Consider the following 6,761-nt stretch of genomic DNA (forward strand, 5'->3'; position numbering starts at 1 on the left):
TTGACTTTAAAATTTGAGTCTAAGGATATGTTGCTTTGGAAAAGAGGTTTTTCTTTTGTTTCCATAGAGGATGAGAGTCTGTGAAATCCTTCTAGACTAATGTGGTTTGAAGGACCAACCCCCCTGACAAGTCAACATGAACACCCCTCAAAAATTACTTCAATAAACAAAAATCAAGAAGCAGCTTTGAGAGAACTATGCCAAAATTCCCAAATATTGTTTATAAGTGTTTTTTTACATTTAAAGGGGAATGTGATATAGAGATGAATACTTTGCATTGGTATGGATCTTGGCTTATTGATACAAATTTAAGGTCAATTTTGTTATACTGTGTGTATGTATTTCTGCTCTTGATTAAGGTATTGTATTTGTGTGGCTCATTTAAAAATGTATGTATAATTAAGAAATATAGGTTAATGGATAATCATCTTTAATAGTTAAGCTTGTAATCATGATAGTTAGGTTATATCTATAGCTATATCTATCTATCTATCTATCTATCTATCTATCTATCTATCTATATTTCAGTTAGACAGGTATTCTTCAAATCTTTCAGAGACCTTCAGAATATGTCATTTAAAATGTTTTAAGAAATAAGGACTTTTAATGACAATGAGACACATCTACTCCTGAAAGCATTAATCTACTTTAAAAGGATGATGGGGCATTTAAGAGGCTACTTATGGAATTGGTTAGAAATTTGGGCAAGAAACTGTACTTGTCTGGACTACTTGATGTTTTGTTGTTTGAACTTGACATGCAGGAACCAGAGAAATAACCGCTGAACTTGGCTGAAGGTGAGACTGTTTTTCAGAGTTTTTGTGCCATGTCATTTCTTCTGCAGGACACAAAAGAAAGCAGCTGATGGACATTGCCATTACAAGGCAGAACAGATTTTCAAATTTTTTGTTTCATGGAAAAGTCAGCAGGATACTATGGACATATAGGTTGAAGATGGATGCTCCAGCAATACAAAAACTTTGGGTGACTGTCCAGGCAGCAAGATATCTCTGCAAATTCTAGTGTTTTGAAAGTCATTTACAATTCACTTCCTGTTAACTTATGCAATTTATCCTTCTCGAGTCTTTGATGGAGTTGAAGAATAGATAGCTATAATTATAATTTTCCTTAGTTATGATAAAAGATAAAGGAGATATAAATGTTATAGTTGTAATTCTTACTTGATGCCAGTTTTGTTTTATGTAATTTTACTATGTTAAAATTAATGCTTTACTATTTTTTTAAAAAAGAAAATGCGAGGTGCCATGATATTCCTCTCTGTATTCTGTGAATACAGTTGGTTAATAAAGGACTGTCTTGGGCATGTGCAGGGCAGAATATATGTAGGTGGGGAACACTAAAGTGAATGTTGGAAGAAAAAGGTGGAGTCAGGGTGAAGCCAAGTAGCCTCTCAGGAACCAGATGGAACTTTACCCAGTAAGCCACAGTCACATGGTGATACACAGATTACTAGAAATGGGTTAAATTTAGATGTAAGAGTTAGACAATAAGAAGCTATAGCTAATGGGCCTAGCAGTGATTTAATTAATACAGTTTCTGTGTGGGTTACTTTGTGAATCTGGGCAGCCAGGAAACGAAGAAATATCTAAACAGCCTACTACAATACGTCACATGTTGAAATTCCATAGACATCCACAATATGATCCATTTTGTGACCTTTTTACCCCTGACTCCCCATCCTAAGGATAGTGTCATACTTTTTCTTCCAAACCTTAGTAATGTCATCGATTAGGATTTTTACCAATTGTCTTCTTAGTTAATTACATTAACCATTATACTTCTAATAAAACTTCAGTTTGTTAATATTTCTGGAAATTTTTTATGCAAGGAAATATTCTTATCCTTTTGTTGGACATAATTCTTGCTGTGATATGGATACAATTTCTGTTTCATAGATATCTACATATTAACAGGTATATGGGGCTGAAGAACTGAATCAGCAGGTAAGACTGTATTCTGCTTTTTCAAAGACACCTGATTTCAGCTCGCAAAACAGAAATCAGACAGCTCACAAACATTACCCTTAGAGTTGATTTGTATGAAAGTCTATAATTTATTTCTTCTTTGTAAGGACTATGGACATGTTTGAATATGAGTTGTGTTAATGGAGGAATGCCCTGATCTTCAGCCTGCATGTTTAATAAAAATGTATTTAGTATACACATCATTGTGTGCATGAGTATACACACAGGAGCTCACAACACAGCTTGAAAATTTAAATATAAAAATTAATTGAAAATTTCAAAGAGACATCACACAATAAATTATCATAACTTTTAAAATGTAGTTGCTGACAAATTAAAAGTTGAAATTATGCCAGACATGATTGAAGTTGTTTGGTCATTTGATCAAATCTTCATTGATGAACAAGTCTTGATCTTGTGGACTTTTGGAGACAAATTCTCCTACTTTAACTATAAGTGAATAATGATTATTATTTCCCATAATGTTTTGTATATCATAGTTTTCCATATGATTATTGCTCTCATCAAAGCATATCTGGTCTCCAGCAGTGTTTGTAATTTGGATTTTCCTCAGAAATGTATGAAGCTTGAGAGAGATCATTTGGATATGTGTGTTACATACAAATTTCTTACTTGTTGTCTCTAAGAACAATCCTCTTTCTCTCTCCCTGTTCTGGCTTTCTTTTTGAAGAGGTTACATTTGAATAATTGTCTCCAGAGTTGATCCAGTGAGGTGAATTTTTCCCCATGAAGTTAATTTAGGAAAAGCTGAACACAAAGAGAAATGTTGTCTAATGGGTGGGATATAGCTTACTGTGAAGCATGTTTTTAGTTGCAATAAGGCCAAGTGTCTCTTCTAGTATCATAAAAATGTCTCAAATTAGAAAATATAGATATTTCATAGTAAAATGGATGCAAAATAGGATACTACAGCTATGAGTTTATAGGTGTTGAAATATTTACCATCTTTATAGCACACAATTAGAGTTAATTTTTATTTATCTCTCCTTGATTAAATGAAAAATTTACCTGCTTTTTCAATAACCTTCTTTGTGATTACCTATTTGAATAAATATTAAGGTTCATATGTGTAGGTGATTTCTAGGTTTGTTTCAGGATGGTTTAGAAGCCAAACATATCCACTTATCACTAGTAGATGGAGTTATGACTTAGGTTCATGAGCATCATCTGTGTTATTGTGTTTAATAATGGATGTAGAGATTTGGGTTTCATCTTCATTTTTCCCTATTTAAGAGTAAATAATCTGTAAGAAGAAATTTTTTTCTTAGGTACCTTTGTGTCTAAGGCAGGCTATTTTTATTTTCTAAAAATGTTTAAACCTATGGTCTTGGATCATTAAATATAAACTGTATTTTATGTGAAAGTGCTGCTATTAGATATGGTCACCATATCTCTATAATGGCATCAAACACATTCCATGAAATGTGCAAATTTTGATTGCTAATTTTGACATTAATTTCTTTTGAGTATCTTACAGAATTTCATGCTAAACTAGGAAATTATTTTTGAAACATGCAAATTCAATATCTTAAAATCAAAGCTACCAATCTCCAAATCATACATGATAATCACACACACACACACACACACACACACACACACACACACACACACACACAGTGAAAGAATCCCTTTCTATTTTTTCTCATTCTTTTAATTATAAGCGGAAAATGTGTTGTGTTTTTGACCTCAGTAAATTACCTAAAATAATGTAAGTTTCCAAATCTCCCCTTGCTTATGAGGTAGGCTTACCTGCCAAGGTTGAAGCCTATCTTGGTTTGAAACTTCTTGAGATTCTATTTCTGTATTTCTCCAAAGCACTTTATGGAGGGCATGGGCCAATGCATATACTGCATTCTATATGGAAAAGCTGGGCTTAGAGGTGATCATCACAACATTTTTTTCTTGCTTAGTCTTTAGGGATAAATTCAGTGGGCAGGGTTTATGATTTCCACATAGCAAAGGAGGAGGTAAGCAATAAAAATTGTCAACCCAGAATTTATGGAAATAAAGATCACCTGGGTACTGGGAGGGTATAAGTGCATCTAGAAAGTGCTTGAAGCCAAGGATGTCTCTCTTCTTTGAAAATGAGATGCTTCCTTCAAACAGGTTCATCATACCATTCTGCCCATGTAATACAGAGTCTAAATACATTAAGTTGGGCTTTATCATGATCTATACTTTGCTTTTGGTTGAAATGATATAATTTTCCACAAAGAAAAGCAGTAAGTCACCTATATCACCATAGAATATATGTACATTTACTTTTGTATGTTGGTTCAAATTATACCCAACCTGAGTCATTAACTGTATCTTCCAATTATTTGAAAGTTTTTTTTTTTCTGTAAAGGCCACACAAATATTTTCTCCTGCCATCTCTGCTTTTAAGTTTGAGAGGAACTCTTTGCCTTTCAGATCATCAGACACAAAGATACCCACCCACTTCCAGCCAAAGTGCAGCAATAAAGAGATAATCCCTTGGCTTAGAGCTGTTTCTTTAGGAGACATCTGGTAAAGGGATGGGAATGTATTTTTGTCACTTAGCACAAAATCAAAAGTTCCCTGTGAGACCTGAAGAAGCAAACAATAATGGTGATTCTGAGTTTCTTGGTATTTGCAGTCATCACCCCTAGAGAGGAAGTGAGTTCATTACTCATATAAGAGGGTCAGGGAACTGAATATTGTTGAGGAAAATATTTTCTGTGAGATTAGCTTCTCTCTCTCTCATCATGTAATGGAATATGGTCTTTGTCAAGTACTATGTGCTCCAATATTTCTAGGAGTTTAGATGCAGCTAGGAGGCATATAATATCCTGTTCATGATAGATTTGAAAAACAAGATAGATCTCTCTTGTTCCAATAATAACAGAATAGAGTATTTGGTGTAGAGAAAGGTTGCAGAAGCATTCTCAAGTGTTTTCTTTGACCACATGTCATCCTCTTCCCTAGAACCTCTACCTTTGGAAAAGCAAATATGGAAAGTAAGTGATAACACGTTTTTCATAGACTTATCTCCTGAAGGTAGAAAAGAGGAAGACAGAAAGATCTGAGGGAATATCACCAACTACTGTTGCCTCATCCTTCTCTAATGATAGATTTGACAGTCAGTACCCAGCAAGTAATGTAAAACACAATCTCTGAGAAATATGGAAATTATTGTGTATATCATTTTTTTCTTATAATACCAATGTACATCTTGCCAATGACTGCAGATAGAATAATGAAGATAACTAAGTGATCTTTTTAGGAATCCAAGAATTTACTGCTCATAGCTTTCACCACACTATTTTCATTTTCAATAGAGCAATATCCAGGTAATTAATTCACTTCTATTTTAAATCACTGGCAGTAAACATAGACAACTTCTCTTCTCCATGTTTTTTTTTTGGTCAGGTATCCTATGTGAAAGTACACACCAAAACTTTACTAACTTACTTATGGAACTGTGTAGAGCTCCAAAAGTGTTCCAATTGCAGCATAAAATTCAGGTCTGATTCCTGCAATGATTCCATGAGCTTTATGTTGAGTTTTACATTTGTAGTTAGGGATAAACTTGCTTCTTCCAAACAGCCACATCAGAGGACCCTCTAAGGTTCTCTACTGAGAGTTAAAGTCATTGTAAGGGTGGAAACCCAAGGTCACATTCAGAAACAGGTAGGCATCCTTATTGATCTCCTCAATGGCAAACTAAAAGGTTAACAAGTATTCATAGTTTTTCCACTTCTCTCTAAACAGGAGGGACAGATTGATGAACACAGTCAGGCCATTATTCTCAGAAACTCCTTAGCAAATTCAGGAACTTAGAGAACTTTAAGCCCTTATTTCTTTTCTGACATGTGAAGATTGTATGAAACTTTCCCTGACAGCTCAGGATAATCATGGAATGGCTCAGTTTTTAAATTATATTTCAGTAATTGGTTTCTTGAAGTGCATAGTGTGGATTGAAGTGTCACTTGTCTATGTGACACTGTGACTATGTGACTGCTGAATACATGGTGCTTATGATATTCTATTCATGGAAACATTGAGATAATGAAGAGTCACTAATGTTTTTTTCTGGGATTGTGCATAAGATCTTCATATCCTTTTATTTTGTAATGATTATATTTCATACTAATTTAAAAAGTGTAATTAATTTGTTTGTATGTATGCCTAATGGTAAAGTGATTCTTTTGGAGATAGATCAATGACTAGGGAGTTAGCCACTCTGACTCTTTTGTTGAAAACATGGAATCAATTCCCAGAGCCTATATGGTGGCTCAGAGCTGTCTGTCATTCAGTAGGAGATCCATTTCTAGCGTACTTGGACACCTGGCACACATGGGACATACACACATTTCAAAAAAACATAATCACTCAAACATATGACAAAAATAAATAAATCTTTTTGAAAAGTGTTTCTGGAGTTTGAGAAATGGCAGAGAAGTAAAGACTACATGCTGTTCTTGAGGAGAATTCTGATTCAAGGCACAGAAGCCACTCTTCGGGTTACAATAGTGTGGAAAGCCATTTTTAGGGGGTTCATGTCTGCCTCTGATTTCTTTAGACACTGGGCACATATATTCTACACACCCAAACACTAGGCAAAATACTCATAGACATAAAATAAAAACAACCAAATTTGTAATAAAATTTATAACGAACAAAGTAAAAAGTGTTTCCATAAGTCTTCAGAATAAATGAATGAGTAGTGTCGCCTGTATAAGCCAGTGTAAGAATGAAAGTAAGTAAAAATAGAATAGGAAAGAGGAGCAG

The 6,761-nt window shown here is 34.2% G+C and overlaps 1 pseudogene; it reads right to left on the reverse strand.

Moving 5' to 3' along the window:
* Positions 1-3,707: 3,707 nt before the first annotated feature.
* LOC148123060 (vomeronasal type-2 receptor 26-like) lies at positions 3,708-4,640 on the reverse strand (annotated as a pseudogene).
* Positions 4,641-6,761: the final 2,121 nt, after the last annotated feature.

Source organism: Myodes glareolus, chromosome 2 (assembly GCF_982192425.1).
Source record: "Myodes glareolus chromosome 2, mMyoGla1.1, whole genome shotgun sequence".
NCBI lineage: Eukaryota > Metazoa > Chordata > Mammalia > Rodentia > Cricetidae > Myodes > Myodes glareolus.